Source organism: Microcebus murinus, chromosome 10 (assembly GCF_040939455.1).
Source record: "Microcebus murinus isolate Inina chromosome 10, M.murinus_Inina_mat1.0, whole genome shotgun sequence".
Lineage (NCBI taxonomy): Eukaryota > Metazoa > Chordata > Mammalia > Primates > Cheirogaleidae > Microcebus > Microcebus murinus.
Genome location: NC_134113.1, coordinates 65400457 through 65418068, shown reverse-complemented (window position 1 = coordinate 65418068; position 17612 = coordinate 65400457). Strand labels below are relative to the sequence as shown.

At 37.9% G+C, this 17612-nt stretch overlaps 2 protein-coding genes across 2 annotated transcripts in view; one reads left to right on the top strand and one right to left on the bottom strand.

Annotated features, from left to right (window-relative positions):
* Positions 1 to 12031, bottom strand: part of USP15 (ubiquitin specific peptidase 15) — a 355507-nt gene extending 343476 nt beyond the window's left edge. The window contains exon 1 of the mRNA XM_076007448.1: positions 12028 to 12031. The gene's annotated coding sequence lies outside the window, so the exon portion shown is untranslated. The remainder of the gene's footprint in view (positions 1 to 12027) is intronic.
* The window catches only part of TAFA2 (TAFA chemokine like family member 2), a 422620-nt gene that overhangs the window by 160031 nt on the left and 244977 nt on the right, over positions 1 to 17612 (top strand). The window lies entirely within an intron of this gene.

Below are 17612 nucleotides of genomic sequence, written 5' to 3'. Positions count from 1 at the left end.
AGAGCAGACTAGAGGCTTGCTCCTCTTTTACAATACAGCTATTTTCAGCTCAATACATTTTTCTCCTTTTAACATCTTTTTTGTTTTTTTTCCTCTTCCAGCTGTTGCCTAGTAATATCAGAAACACCTTTCTACTTCTCTCTTTATTTCATTTAGATGAGTTGAAAAGAACCTAACCATGGACTAGAAGTATGAGAGCAATGCTGATGATACACTTGTAACAGGGATAAAGAAAACCATGCTTTGAAATGAAAATAGACATAACAAAGACTCCATTTCTAAGAACCTTGAAAGACCCTTGAAGTCTCTTTCAGAATTGGCATAAAAGTTTCCATCTTTCTTCTTACTTTCTTTAATTAAATATGGCTGCTTTTAAGTCTTTGTATCTAAGATGAAATAATACTTTGCACTACTTATTTAGTTTGCATTTTTGCTTAATTGACATTGTGATGTTTATTCACTGCTACCTATTTATAATATATAGTATTTAGGTAACTATAAATTCAATGTGCTTTTGTAGACAGATTTGTGGATCTATAATTAGGACATGTTTATTTTTTATCTATGGGTGAAAATGTAGAAATCAACTTCAGACTATAACATATGGGTCAATTAGGAGCTTCTCTTTGCATCTATTCTTATAGAAAGATTGCAAATGAGGAATTTGAAAGCTTTTAACACAAGTCTAGTTCTGGTTCTATTGAAATCTGGCAAATCACACAGAGAAGCATATTTAGGTTTAAATTATTTAGATATATTTATTGTGTATTTACTGTGTACTAGGCATTATTCTAAGTACTTGGGATATAAAAGTGAACAAGACAGATCAAAATCTTTGTTCCTCATGGAGTCTAAATTATAGTGGTGGTGGACAAGGGAGAGGCAATGAGCATAATAAATAAATTAGATAGTAGAGTAGGCAGTTAAAAATGCAATGGTAAAAAAAAAGATAGAGCAGGGTATGAAGGATTGGGAGTGCCAGGCTGAAGTGAGTGGGTTGCAATTTTAAATGGGCTTTCAGGTAAGCCTCATTTAGAAGCTGAACAAATTGAAGAAGGTAAAGGAGGAGGTCATATAGGATAAGAGCTCTGGGGTAGGAGCATGTCTGGTGGGATTGAGGAACAGTGAGGGGACAAGTGTAGCTGGCTGGATTGAGTGAGCAGAAGAGTAGGAAGGGAAGTCTGACATAAGGGGTATAGTTTGTGGCTGGCTTTGTAAAGCATTGCTTGAGCTTTGGCTTTTACTCTGAGTGAAGTGGAAGCCATTTGAGAGTATTGAATAGATCAATGACATCTTATTTACGTCTTAAAAGGCTCCTTTTGGCCACTAGGCTCTGTTGAGAATAGCCTGTAGGTAGATAAAGATAGAAACCGGAGAACCTGTTAGGAGACTAAGGCAATAATGCAGTTTAGAGATGGTAGTGAGAGAGGAAAGGAGTCAAGCATATACGCAAGGGAGTGATTCTACTGATTGACTGTGGGATTTAATCAGAGTAAGGAGGGTAGAGAGAACATCAGAAGGATGAAGGACAGTGAAAAATTAGTACGATTAATGCTCTGCAGGAACTTGTGGAGTTTAAGCATTGTTGCAGTGAATTGAGGTACTAGAAGAAATGAGCTTGATGATGGAAAATGCCCAGGAGGTGGGATGCATGAAATTTGGATTTTGGAGGATTTGTAAGTAATAACAACGTGAAAAATGTGACTTGGGAGTGAGTGGCTAGGATACGGCGTAGGATATGATTATTGGAGGAGAGAAATTCAGACGGAGGCTAAGGGTGTCGGAAGGCCTATCTATAATAAGTTGAACAGGCAAAAATTAAGATAGAGGTTGTGTTTTAGAAAGTCATAGTAAACCAGGAGCTAAAATTGTCCAGCAATGAGTGGAAATGACTCATGTGTCTGGAAACCATATCAATGATGAGGGCTTGGGGGTGATGTAATCTGATGAGATGAAATTCCAAGCCAGGAAATTTTATGAAGGAGAGAGGAAGGATGGTCAGGAAGCTGTAATGAGAAGCAAGGAGGACACCCACCTCACTCCTAGCTAGGCCCACTTGTGCAAAGGTTATAAGAGAAAGACAACATTTGAGAGAGATGCAAGGGAGGAGAGGTGCTCAGGGAGGAGCCAGGATTTCTGTTAGAGAAAGAAGGTGAAGGTTACAAGAGGGCTACTTTCCCACCGAAAAGAGAAACTAAAGAATGTCTTTTATGATTGAAATGTGTGCCTCTCTAAAAATTACTTTTTATCCTGAGGAATAAAATATATGAATATTTACTGAATACTTACAATACACAAAGTACTGTATCCTAGGCTCTGGACAAACTCAATTAAGCATAAGACACTGCAAGATGGAATTTCAGTGACCTGTCCTACCATATTATCCCCAGTCCCTGAAGGTTTTTCCCATGGGCTGGACAAAAGGAATAAGCAATGTGGTTCTACAGGAGAGGAAGGGGTAGGAGGGTTAGGCCCCTCCTGGCTGGGAATAAAACCATCTGGCTTTTACTTTTCTGGTAACACTGTCCCGTGTTCTGTTCATATTATCATAGGATCTTTTTGAGACAGGCCCTCCCTATGCTGCCCAGGCTGACCTCCAACTCCTGGGCTCAGGGGATCCTCTCGCCTCAGCCTCCTGAGTAATCTTTTGCTTGCAAGTGTTATTTATATTAATATTAAAACATTTCTTTACAACATCATCACTTAAGAGCAGCTAATGATAGTTCCCATAGTTTCTTCTGATTTTGATGCATATGTTTACATGGTTTTTAATTAGCTGTAATCACATTTTTTGTTTTACTTTTTACATACAACATGAATCACTGTGTATTCTGTTGCCTAGTGAATAAGAGATCAGTCCAATATGTTTATTTTAGAGACAAGGAGGCACAAAGAATTTTAGTAACGCTAGTAACTTTATAGCTAGTTTGAGGCTGTAACAGAACCTCAAAAAAGGTCTTAGAGGCCAATGTTTTTGTTATGAGGTTCCTTCCCCTGCCTTTGGTGATTCCTATTGAATATTAATAAATTACAGCAATATCAATAGGTAGAGGGAAGAGAGCAGTGGAGTATGATGATGTTGATCCTTGGGCCTTTTATTTGCATAAATATGTTTTTATTACCACTACTCCAGAAGTCCTTCCTATGTCCTTCTCCTAAAGGTAGTTACTATCCTGAATTCTATCATTATAGCATCGTTCTACTTGCTTTATACGTTTATATAAATGAATTCATAGTGTATGAATTTCTTTGGGCCTGGTTTCTTTTGCTTAACATTATGTTATGAGAGTCACCATTTTGATATGAAAGGCAATAGTTTGTTTATTTTCATTGCTGCATATCTTCTAGAATATAAGGATACCACAATTCACTTACTTATTCTACTTTGGAAGAACAGTTCTATTGTTTCAGCTTTGGGTTATTCCATATAAAACTGCTTTGACATCTTTGTACATTTTTTAAAATTTGGTGCACATATTTATACATATATCCCAGTTGTGGGATTGCTAGGTCATAGGTATGTATCTATATAGTTTTTGTAAGTACTGCCAAACATTTTTCCAAAATGCTGTGTACCAATTTTGATTCCCTCTTGCAATGTATGAGAGTTCCACGTGCTCCATGTCCTTGCCCACTTGTTATGGAAGCCAGTTCACAACTACCATGGCTTTATCAAGGTACTGGCCACCTACTATGTGCTGGAAAGTGTTGCATGGAATACAGAATGAAGTGTATGATGTAGTTTCTGTCTTTGAGCTTCTCTTTATCAAGTTGGCATAGCTAAAATCTACAAAAAAAAAAAACAACTAAGGACAGCTTTAGCAGTATGTAATAGAATGCTAAAATATAGGGATAAGCAAACCACAGCCACATCTATTAATTTTTTTCTGTGATTTGGTTTTCGTTTCTGTATTTAGTTTTCTTTTAAGAAAGTATATGGCCGGGCGCTGTGGCTCACGCCTGTAATCCTAGCTCTTGGGAGGCCGAGGCGGGCGGATTGCTCAAGGTCAGGAGTTCAAAACCAGCCTGAGCAAGAGCGTAGACCCCGTCTCTACTATAAATAGAAAGAAATTAATTGGCCAACTGATATATATATAAAAAATTAGCCGGGCATGGTGGCGCATGCCTGTAGTCCCAGCTACTCGGGAGGCTGAGGCAGAAGGATCACTCAAGCCCAGGAGTTTGAGGTTGCTGTGAGCTAGGCTGACGCCACGGCACTCACTCTAGCCTGGACAACAAAGCGAGACTCTGTCTCAAAAAAAAAAAAAAAAAAAAAGAAAGTATAAAAGGAGAAATGAGACTGATCTTAATGAAAAAACAAATGAGTTGATTACTCTAAGCATCTAATCAGATTTATTGGTATGTCTATTAAATTCATATTAATTTTTGTGAGTTTTTCTTTATAAATGTATGAAAATTTCTGAGAGTGCTATTTCAGCTAATAGGGGGAAGAATGTATGTTAGCCAAGATGCTACCTCTTGCCCACCATCTTCTAGGTTTGGGATAGGCTTTATGTGTTATTTATGATAAACATCATTCAGCCTGTCTCTCTGCCCTTATGGTAAGAGGAGCTAGATCATTATTAGATGGTTCTGATTACAAAGTTTTTCTTTATAGCTACCATAATCCTTTGTGCCAGGCATTGTGCTAAATGCTGACATGCATTATCTTATTTAATCTTCTCAATAATTTGGGGACATAGTACTAGTATTAGCCTTATCGCATGGATAAGGAAACAGGCATGGGGTTTAAGTACTTGCTTGGGAATTGCAAATGATTTTCTATAGAAATTTAATGATTAGCATAGAGCTGGGCACATGACAGGCTTTCGGTTGTCAGCTGAATGACTGATTGACCAACAGTGGATGAACAAATGGTCTAATCTTCACTTTTAGAGAGACATGTCCATAAATTTTCTCCATACTTCACCTGGTTATGTGAGTCTATGCAAGACTTTTAAGCTCCTCTGTCCTTTAGCTTCCTTATCTAGCAAATGTGTAATAGATAATAATATCTGATAAATCTTCATAGTTGGATTTTTATGAGGTTAAATTTGGGTACTATTAAGTGAAAGCCATTGTTTATGACAAAGTCAGCTAATTGCATTTGTGTTCTAAGACTATTGCATGAATTGTATGGGCCTTTAGGCCACTTTTGAAGGGCGGGGGCATGGTTTTGTTGAGTGGTGTTCTGAATTTGTCAGTCAGTTACGTTGGAGGGAAAAAAAACCCTGGGGAATTAAATAGAGTTGTTTCCTCTCATATTAAGTTCTTCTTATGGCCAGGATATTTTCCAGTCTTCAATGCAATCTGTAGGATAAGAAGTAAGGAAGCCTGGTATTTGAAACTAAATCTTGTTCATGCAGCTGAGTGTAAAAACATAGCTTCTTTGACACAGTGCTGATGCTGTAGTACTACTACAGAGGAGGTTAGCATTTGACTGCTATGACCAGGAGAAAATCCTCAGGATATGAGAGTCTGCCCACAATACGGAAGGTGAATCTCTCACATTTCTAGGTGAGATGCTCACAGGATTAGAAAATGTCACTTGCGCCTTCCCCGCTGTTGGTAGAATTAGCTGTTGAGGAGAGATGTCTATTCCCAGCCCCTCCCTTGTTTTTCTTCGGTTACATCCTCTAGGTGCTGCTCCTATTTTTGTTTTTTTGTTCTAAACCATCTGTACAGTACAATAGGAGGCGATATTGATGGCGGTTAAGAGAACAAAGCTAGACTGTCTTAAATCCTGCCTTCCAGCTATGGGGCCTTGGTCAAGACATTTAACTTCATGGTGCCTGCCTCTGTTTCTCTATATGAGAAAAAGTAGTCCACACCTAATATAGCTGTGAGGGTTAAATGTTTTTATATATGTAAAACACTTTGAATAGTATTTAGTGTATAGTAAATAAAGTAAGTAAAGGCATTTAATATCTGAAATTTTGTTTAAAGAGGGAAAAAGATACCTACTTATGATGGTATCTACAATATAAAAGATAACCTACAATAAAAAGTATTATTTACATTTTTATTTCTAGGTTCAATACTTATGAGAACACTGTCTTTTTAAGATGTGGGTCAGGGGGGAAGATAACAAATGAACATGAAAAAGGAGTTTTTCAAAATAAAGTTTTCTGGAAATATTTAAAAAATTTATGGTGTATTACATTTATTAAAAAAAAAATCTGTGAATCTGAAATCTTATAGCATCAGTTGAAACCTAGTATTTCCTCCCATACTGATCTCCTGAATGATAGGAACGGGCAAACTGTGCTTTTAAGGAAAATTTCCACTCTATATTTTCACTTGTGCTGGCTTATTCCTCAAATTCCTTCCATCAATTTGTTCAGTAAATTCATTTTGATTTTTTAATCTTTAGAACAGTGTGTCTAGGATTTTCTTTTCCCTACTGACTTGCATTATTTACATCTGACCTGTGATATCATATAGACTGTAACTAAAGGGACCCACCTAAGTTCTCTCCTTAAAATAGTGCTTAAAATTAGACTTTTATTTTCTTTATAAAGTAGTATGAACACCGTGTAACATCCCAGAACAGTTTTATACATTCTCATTTAAAAGTGCATTTAAAATTATCTTTGACCAAATGTGAACAACTTTTTGTCAAAATGTTCATTTGCAAGAAAAACAATGCTTAAGCAGAACCGACATGCCCCTTTTTCTTTCACATGTTAAGTCATTGGAATGGTTTCTCTGTCTCTCCATCTTTATCTACCGTCATCTCTCTCCTGGATCACTGTAAAAAGTTTCTCAGTGGTCTCCCTCCTTCCTCTGAAGCCCTCCCCACAATGAATTTGCCACATAATGGCTTGAATGATCTTACAGAAATGTAAATTTAGTTATGCAATGCCCCTTTTCAAAACTCCCCAATTACTTCCTTTTGCTTTCAGTATGGAAATCTAACTTCTGTGCCTTGGCTTGTAAGAGCCACTGTGCCTCTCCTTTGCCACTCTCCTCTCTGCTCATTCAACTCCAGCTGTGCTCCCATCTTGTTCTTCCTTGACCATACCAAGCTCATTACTAACTGCAGGCCTTTGCCCTTGCAGTTCCCTTTGCCTGGGATGATTTTCCCCAGATATTCTTATGGATCACTTAATTCAGATTTCTGCTCAAATACCACTTTTCTAGAGACCCCTTCTTTGATCACAACCTCTCCCTATTATTTATCATTTTACTCTGCTTTATTTATTTATTTTTTTATCACAGCACTTACCACCTCATGTGTTATAGATTTATTGGTTATTGTATGTTTCTTCCCACTGGAATATAACCTTCAGAGAGTGTGGGTTTTGTTATATCCACTACTGTTATTTCTAGAACCTAGATGAGAGCCTGGCTTATAGTGGGCAATCAATATTTGATGAATGAATGAATGATTGTCGAATGAATTAGCTTGGCAAGTGTGTAGACTTAAGCAGAATTTATGATCATCTTACCTGATTGACAGTATGCCATGTTTCAGATTCAGCATATTTGGTTTCTCTTCATAAGATGATAAGAGTAGAGAAATAGATTTTGGAGATTCCTAAGAATTGGACTCCTCTCTTCCCACGCAGTTTATTTGGGGAAGTGATCCCAGGATATAGGAGTGGAGTGCTTGGAGAAGAGAAAGAGGAAAAGTGTAAAAGCCTATCCAAGGTGCATTTTTGGGCTGTTTACAGCTGTGGGCAACTGTGACTCAATCCCACTGGGCAAACTTGGAGAATCAGTGTATGATTCACCTGAGAACTGTGCACCTGAGACACAGGAGAGTGGAGCATTTATGCATTAGCTCCTGCATCGTCTGCCAAGGATTGCATCGATTGTTAAACCCCACCTTTTCCAGGTTTGCACATTCACTGGAATAGCTGAGCAGTTCTGCACTGTCCCACGTGGCTGCAGTGGAAGTCCCTGGATTGATACAGGAGAGTGAAGTGAACAAATTTATGTTTAATAGGACTGCCCTTGTTGAGTGGCTGGTGGAAGGAACAGGAGACAGGGAAAGAAGTTAGGAAGCAGTTGCAGTGGACCAGGCTAGCCAAGATGATGGTCTGGAAAGGGATGGTGTCAATGGACATGCAGAGAAATGAATGTATTCAGGATATGTTTTAGAGCATAGAGAGGGAAGATGGCCTAGCCCTGGGCCCAAGCCCTAAACCAACATTTAGAGTCCCTGTAGCAGAGAAGGAACCAGAATTGAGAGCTAACAAAAGTCTCCAGGTAAGTAGGAAGAAAGCTGGGAATATAAAGTTATGGAAACCAAAGAAGATGGAGTGGACAATGTGTCAAAACCTACTAGGATGTAAACAAACAAACAAGAAAGGAAGAGTTCATTAAACTTGGCAAGATGGAAGTCATTGGTGACTTTGGCCAGAAAACTTTTGATAGAAAAATAGGTGGAAATATGTTTAGAATGGACTGGAAGAAGAATGGTGTGAAAAATGGAGGTAGGTTGTGTAGAAACACTATTGAGAGTTTAGCTATGAGGGAAAATAAAGAAAAAACTGGAAGGATAATTTAAGTGAGGTGTCCCCCGCACCCTAGGTGGGATGTTTTGGAGCATATGTGAATGTTACTGAGAATTACTCAGGAGAGGGCAAGACTAAAGTTTCAGGAGAGAGATCTTGAGAGAAGTCTCGAAAAGGCAGGAGCTTAGGGGATCCCAAGCACAGCTGGAGACAGTGATTGTTAGTAAGGTAGTGATATTTTCCTCATTGTAATGATAGAGAAGAAAAAGCAGGCATGAACAGATAGGTTTGTCTGTTTGAGGTTGTGACGATGACAGAGTTCTACTTTGGTGGCTTCCTTTTTCTCAGTGGAGATATCTGGATTTTGAAGGATGATGATGATGTTGATGTTAAAGTGAGGGATGAAAAAGGATGCACTGGTCAGGTGCACCTACCTGGGCAAGAGGATAAAGGAAAGAGAAAATACATTAGGTACATGTAATATCTAATTGAATTACTTAAAAATACGCAAGAGTGTTAGTTACAAAGCTGGGGACTCTCAGTTTGTAGAGAGTAGGATCTGGTTGTGAGAAGTTTTCAGGGTCAGACTGAGAAGTCTAGACTTCCTTCTATAGGTAGTAGAGGGCTGTGTAGGGTTTTAGGGGAGAGAGAGCGCTGTGAGGAAAATGATGTTTAAGGAACGTGAGTCTTCATCTGCCTTCAACGTAGATTGGAGGGTAACAGAATGGAAGCACTCAAGAGGCAAATAAACATCCTACTAACACACCCATTTTAGTCTCTGTATTAGAACATCATTTAAGATCTATTTCAGTATCTGTACCTAACAGTAATCATTTGTGAAGTGTCCCCAATTTACAAATGGGGAAACTGAGGGAGTAGCAGCACTCAAAAGGAAAATCCTGATCTATGAGACTTTCATTTAGTCTGACAAAATGGTTGTCTACTGTTTGTGTTCTTATGCCCAGTGACAGGAATTTCCGAAGGGGGACAATGAGGTTTGCAGCTTTTGACATCCAGGTGCCTTGTGTTCTTTAGATATTTGTGTATCTTCAGGTTAATACATCATTTAACACTTGCTAGGGATGCTCTCCATGGCCAATATATGAGGAGAAAGACATTTTAATGAAATAGGTCCTAAAATAAAGCCCTGAAATGTGTGTGTTTTGGTAGATAAGACCAACATGTATATATAAATTAGAAAACTATAAAAAGTATGTATACTGCAGATTGTTGTAGTATTTCACAAACTTTAAGAGCTTTAGTTCTGAGAACGGAGACATTGATAAAAATTGGAATGATTTATATGGATGAGTGGGATGTCAAAAAAGGAAATTAATAAGAGAAGCATTGATTTCTAGTAGACATCTGAGATTTAAAGTCAGAAGGAGTACATTGCAGATGTGGTAAGAATATCAGCCCAGTTTAGGGGATAGAAATGAGTGTGGAATATTTAGTGAGCAGAGAGGCCTAGTAAAAAAGGTACAGACTCTGGTTAAAACCATGAAATATGTTCTTCCTGGATTTCATCTTCCTCATCTACATAGCAGGGATAATAATCTTTGTCCTCAGGGTTTTCATGAAAGTTTGACATAAGGCAGGCGTTGGGCCTGGCACCCAATGTGCTGGCACATTGCACATAAATGACAGGAATCAGAAAAATATGACAGAGATTCATCATTCATTCAGTCTATTTCTTCAATGAATGCCTGAATTTGCTAGGCACTGTTCTTGGTTCAGGGGATATAGCAGTTTGTAAAACACCCAAGTTTCCATTCTCACAGAACTTATATTCTCATAGAGAGATGTGTGTTGGAAGAAAAAGAAGAATGATATAGCTGGAGCAGAAAAAAGAAGTTGGGAGGTGGTGAGGAGCAATGGATGAGATTAGAGAGGAAGTAGAGGTCAGATCAGGTAGGGCCTGGGGTCTAGGGTGAAGATGTTGAGTTTGACTCTGAGTGAAATGGAAAACCATTTAAATACTTTGAGGGAGCAATGACACAGTTTGACTTATGTTAAAGCCTCATTCTGGCTGCTTTGTAGGCATAGACTGTAGGGACACCAGGGCAGAAGCACACATGTTCTTGGAAGAAGTCCAAGTGGGAGGCCGAGAGGTTCTTGAGGTAGGCAGTGGTGGACGCTATGAGAACAGGTTAGAGAGTAGGTATATTTTCAACAAGGAGCTGATAGGCTTTACTAATGGGTTGAACTTAGATTGTGAGAGAAATAGGGGAGTCAAGAAAGACTCTTCTGAATGGAGTTTTCATTTACTGAAATTAGGGAGACAGTAGTAATATCAGGTATGGGAGGAGTAATCAAGATTTCTATAACACTTATTAACTTTGAGATTTTTTTTTTTTAGAATTCTAAATGTAACCAAACAATAAAATTTGGATGTGTGTCTGGGTTTCAGGAGATAGAACAACCTGAAAATCTAAAATTGAGAGAAATTTGCCCTGAGATAATTTTTAAAGCCAAATGACTAGATGAGATGAGCTAGGGAGTTGGGGTTGGGGGACACAGAGGGAGAAGGAGACACTAGAGGTTTGAAGATTGAGTCCTGAGTTCTACCAATGTTTAGAGATCAGGAAGATAAGAAGGAGCCAGCAAAGGAGACTGAATAGTGATATAGGAGAAGAATTGAAAGCAGTCTTCTAGGGACTAAAACGAAAGGAAGTGTTTCAAAAGCTGGATGTGATCAGTAATGCCAAATTCTGTTGAACATAGGAGTTAGAGGATCCCTGAGAAATGCCAGTTGGGTTTGGCAATGTTAAAATCACTGGTGACCTTGACAGCAACTGTTTTAGGGAGACTAGCAGGGAATAAAACCTAATTAGAGTAAGTTCAGAGCAGGAAGTTAGAACAGGAAGTTCAGACAACAAGTAGAGACAACTCTTTTGAAGGAGTTTTGCTGTAAAAAAGGAGCAAAGAAATGAAATAAGATCAAAAAGAGATTTTTTTAAAGAGTATAGATATAGTGAGCATTTATGCTAATGGAAAAGAGCCAATAGAGGGAGAAATTTACTTAATTGAAAGATAGAATTCATGTTAGAAGTTGTGAGAAATGTTTGGATAGTGAATAGGGCTTTAAAATCCAATGGTTGACTTTAGACTGTTCATGGTGGATTACATGAAGCCTGTGGAGATTTTTGAATAGAGAATAGTATAAAAACTTATATATATGCTTATAACAAAAATTTACTGAATTGATTTATGATTTAATGGTTTTTGAGTACCACTATCTCTAACTAAAATACAGACAAAAATTCTCTGCATTGTAAATAGTTCATCTTTAGGTAGACTTACAATGCACCATATAACACTTACTTTACATATGTTAGCTTATTTAATCCTTCCAGCCACTTCAGAGGGTAGATGCTATAATTTACCCCATTTTATAGGTGAGGAAACTGAAGCACAGAGATTTAGCAACTTTTCCTAGGAAACAGCTATAAGTGGTAGAGCCATTAATTCCACTCAGACAATCTGGTTACAGAATAAAGATTTATAGCACCTTGTTCTATTGTCTCTCTTAGTTTATTATGCTCTAAATTGTAAATTGCTTTAGCCCCATGTACAGTTTATGGGGATTTATAAAAGGTCATTATTTTCCTCACCTAAATATTCTGCCTCTCCATTTCTGTTAATTCTACAAATTATATTTCATTTGTTATAGGTCATATATAGTATAATGCATCCACCATTGTATATAATTTACATATCATGCATACACAAATTCCATTTATATGACTTACAAACTTCCCCATGTGGTGGTCAGATGCAGAGATCCAAAGCAGTTGGAATGTTTTTGGTAATAGTTGCTTCATAATTGCATAGTGCTTTATTGTTCACTAAGCATTATCACATAAGTAATTTCATTTAATTTTCACAACAACCCTGTGTGTTAGTCAGAAGAGATATAAATATTGCCATTTAAACAAATAAAGAATCAGAGATTGATGGAAATTTGCATAGTGCTTAGGTCAGAGTAGACACTTAATAAATAGTTGAATAAAAGAATAAATGAACAAATGGTCCATAGTCGTAGTCACAGACTTTGGAAGAACAGAGCATTAATAGAAAGCTGAGACTCCTGACTGCTAATCCAGGGATTTTTTTTTTTTTTACTATACGGTGGCTGCCTTGAATTTTTTTATCCTTATTTTTTAAATAAAATCCATTGACTCCAAGTATTATCAGTTAAAATATAATCAAAGTGGTGAGATGGAATTCTTTACTGCTGTATCTCACATGTAGAGCTGTCTTTCTCTTTTGATTGGAGAATTGTAGTGATGCCACATATGGTAGACATTTCTTTGGGTCAATATTCAATTAATGTCTCAGAAGATTGTTAATAGAGGCTGAGTTGTAGGGAGTGCTGTTTTGGAGGTGAAATGGACGAAGAAAAGATGATTCTCAATTACTGAGCTCATTAAAATACTGAGGGTGATTATTTACACATTTAAGGGGCATTAGTTGTTCTGACTTGGGCAGGCTCCAGGCTGGGTAATTGGTGCCCTTTCCTCTGCATATCCCTGTCTCCATTTATTTTAACGGACTTCCAAGGCAATATGCTTTCTGACATGCTATTTTGGAGTACTTCTATACATTTGCTAAAAATGGTTCGATGCCTGCCAGATGCACCTTTGAACTATGTCTATTCTGGGGGTGGGTAAAGAAGTTCCAGATTCTCACATTGGCCTTCTGAAACAAGCTGTGAGCTGGCTCTGGCTTCTCTGCTCTGAGAGGGAGGGCAGTGAACAGTCTTTCTGGATGAGGTAGGCAACGGCAAGGGGGGTGGTGCTGAGGGATTTGGCTAAACAGTTGGAGGCTGGGGAGCACATATTTTCATACTCTGTCAGACAGGAGTGATTTCACACAGCCAACTAACTGTTAGAATGTGATGGGCATTTGTCAAAGTCATAGTACGATTGTCAATGTTTTGTTCTGTTGGGGGAAAGTTCATGGGAGCTTTTCAATATGTCTTAGTTACGAGTCCTCTTTTGGTGGGGAGGAGGGATAACAGCTCATTTTTATATCGGGTAGATATTTTTATTGTCCTTCTCTTCTATGGATCACTAGGACTCTTATACATCTTGATGAGGGGACACATGCAAACTCCAATTTAGAGTTCTGCGCTGCTGCACAAAACCCGTGAGCACAGCCTGTAGGACCTACTTGCAGTGAACTCTTCTTGGTGGGGAGCATGATGATGCAGTTTCCTTTAAATTTATTATCTCAAGCAGTATGATCAATACAGCACACTACCGTGTTTCCCCGAAAATAAGGCAGGGTCTTATATTTATTTTTCCTCAAGAAGACACCCTAGGGCTTATTTTCAGGGTGTGTGTTATTTTTCCCTCAAAGCCTCAGCTTGCAGCATGCACAAGATGGCCGGGACCTGACAGGATCCGACCAGGGAGCCGACCTTGCTGGTGGGGCTGCCCACACTTTCCCGGTCGCCTCTGGGATAGTAGTTGTCACCATGGGGCAGATGAGAAGGGCTGCTCGTCTTCTTTACCACTCTGAGATGAGATGCATGAGTTGTGCAGATATGCTGCATAGCCACGCCCATCAGTAGGTCTTATTTTCGGGCTAGGGCTTATATTGCCCAAATGCTTAGAAATCCTGCTAGGGCTTATGGGTAGGTCTTATTTTCGGGGAAGCACGGTAATAACAAATATCTGCCTCATGTAAGAGGCATTTGAGCCGCTGAAAATATCTTCATTTTTGGGAGGGGAAATTGATCCTACTCACAGGCACCCCTGCAGTTTGTCTATATACTGAGGTGGGATTGTTTCCATTGAAACAAGGATGAATGTTGTATTCCTGCGTGTCAGAAAAGTAGGTCTATTTCTGTTGTTTAACATCAATTTAAAACTTAGAATCCCACATGAGACAGCAGTCAGCAGAGAGACCAAGGTTACATAGACAGCCTCTGCTAAAGCATGTTTGCAACAGTATTTTGAGAGACAGTTCAGGACAAGAGACGCAACTCTGTTGCTGGGCCAAGTTACAGTACCAGAATACAACATGTCTCAGCTAAAACGTAGTTTTCTGGTAGGATTTATTTGTGGAATGATAATTTAATGATATCATTAAATATCTTGACTTTGAAGATATTTAATCAAGAAATAGCTGTTTGAAGAATTTTTCTTAAGCAAAATTGTAGTGCACATAGTAGGTGCTTTCAGTAATCAATGTTGAATATATGAATGAATTGAAGACGCTATGTACTTTGCTTCTTAAATTCCTGGCAAGTATCATTTGAAAAACTCCTCTAATGATTTATTACTGGCAGAGTTTGTCTTTCCATAGGAATTTTTTGATTTTGTTACTTCTTAAATGGTTTCTGCTCCATTTTATTTTTATTTATTTATTTCAAGAAAGTATGTGAGTACAAACATTTTGGTTGCATTTTATATCTTTGCCTCTCCCTAGCAAGGGTTAGAGGCATGCCCTTCCCCTCCATAATGCTCACCACATTCCCTCAGCTGTGGGTCTACCCCCCCAACCCCTGAATCCCTGGTGAACACCACCACCACTGAGCACCATGATGTTAATCAGTAAGTACCAATTTGATGGCAAGTACATGTGGAGCCCATTCTTGTGATTTTGTGTCACCTCACTTTGGATAATTGGCTTAAGCTCAATCCAGGATAATATAAGCAGTGGTAGCTCACTGTTGTTTCTTAGAATTGAGTAATATTCCATTGTAAACATATACTAAATTTTAATAATCCACTCATGAATTGACTGACACTTGGGTTGTTTCCACGTTCTTGCAATAGTGAATTGTGCTGTATAAACATTCGGGTGCAGATGTCTTTATTATAGAATGTCTTTTGCTCTTTTGGGTAGATGCCTAATAATGCTATTGCTGGATCGAATGGTATTTCTATTTTTAGCTCTTTGCGGTATCTCCAAATACTTTTTAATCTTTAATCGACCTGGTTTATGAATTTTATTATTTTTGTTTAATTTTTTTAATTTCAAAATATTAGGGGGTATAAATGTTTTTATGACATGGATACCTTGTATAATGCTTTAGTCAGGGCTTTTGGTGTGTCCATCACCACAATAGTGTTTATTGTACCTAATAGGTAAGTTTTTAACCTTCACTCCCTCTCCCCCTTCCCCTCCTTGATTTCCAATAACTTTTATGTCTCTTTGTGCCCATGTGTGCCCACTGTTTAGCTCCCAATTATTAGAGTGAGAGTGCATGTAGTGTTTGTTTTTCCATTCCTGAGATACTTCACTTAGGATAACGGTCTCCAGTTTCATCCAAGTTGCTGCAAATTACATTATTTCATTTCTTTTTATGGCTGAGTCATACTCCATGGTATATACTCCATATTTTCTGCCATCCAAGTACTAACCAGGCCTGACCCTGCTTAGCTTCTGAGATCAGATAAGATTGGGTGCGTTCAGGGTGGTATGGCCATAGATTATACATCACATTTTCTTTATTCGCCGCTCATGAATTGATGGACAATTTAGGTTGATTCCACATGTTTGCAATTGTGAATTGTGCTGGGAGAAACATTCAAGTGCAGGTGTGTTTTCGATAAAATGACTTCTCTTCCAGATCAACTTTCCTCCTGGCCATAATCCACTGTACACATCAGAAGCACCAATTTGTCTTCCATGGAAGAATATTAATTGAACACAAATTCATTGTAGTGATAATTTATAATCTTTAATTTATTTTATGTGATTTAAGCCTTTGGGAAATTTATTGATTTTAATTTGCCTCAACAAACATTTGCTGAGAGCTTCAATTTAAGAATAATAGATTTTTCTCTTGAGCTTTTTGAGTATACAGTATTAAGGAGCAACATCTCTGTGTCCATTCATTTCCTTCCACAAAAGAGATTCTTTGTGAGATGTTACATTATTATGTTATTTACCAATTCTGCTAATTTACTTTAGGTGGAGGAGCAGCCTGAATAATTTAAGTGCTTTTAGATTAGCCTATTTTTGGTTTAGATATTATTGTGTTCTCAGAAGTGCAACTTTTTATAGGTCAACCATTGTTCAGGAAGAGTGTAGACATTTTTGGACTCTTGGCAGTTTAGCAGCTTGCAGGGGATAATAATTCCTTGTAGTTTCTAACAAAGGCAATCTTCATTTTGAACAAGGCAAAATGCAAATTGCACCTGATACTCAGATGATGCAGTAATGGCACCCAGACCCAGAGAGAAGTACATTAGCACATTTGCTCAGTGATGAGTTGACCAGAACCATTTATTTCTTTGTCCTGGACCATGATGGATTATTGGCTTGAAAAGCAGGCAGAGATGTATAGATATAGCACTCATTCTAACAGAAACTGGCTATATTTTTGCTCACCTCTTATTGCTTTTTTAATTCAGCTACATGTAAAGAGGATACTGCAAGGGAGCACACTATGATTTATGTGTTGTGGAGTCTGCTGCACTAACAAGAAGCTTAAGACTGTACTGCAAGCTTGTTTTCGTTGAATTTTGAAAAGGAAAAAAAAACGTATTTTTTTTCTTCCCACTTATGAAATTGGTTACTTAAAATGATAGCAAAATTTTGATTTTAATGACTGTTTCTATTTGGAGGAGGGAATTCAGCTACATAAGATGAAAGGAAATAATTTGTGTGTTCTATTTTAAATAATTTATCAAGATGTGGGCCAGCTGAAGTTCATTTTGTTGACTGAGAGAATCACTAGCAGATGGTGGCCTCAGCACTGAAGAATGTGAGCCTCTGACCTAGATGGGCTACTTGTCTTCTCCCTATTTTTGGTTCTGTTAGGTCCTGTTTATATAATGTCATGTTATTATGTAATTATTCAAAATTTGAATTATTTTGGTTTTTAGGCATATAAAACAAAGTGTGTATACATACTTTCTTCATACCATATAACACTTCTTATTTTTATTATATTTGATGCAATTAATCCTGTTAGGAAGGCAGGAGAGATTAAGAGATTAAGTGATTTTTTAAAAACCATATCTTATGGCCAGAAAGTGATAGATCTTTTCTTGGAACTTAGATCATTTGGTTAGAGTCTGTCACTCTTTTCACTTAGAAAATACACTGAACATGACACAAAAGATGGTGCTCATGGAGTCACTCAGTGTGTGCTATTTATTTGGGGTCACCTAGGGAAGCCATTGGGTA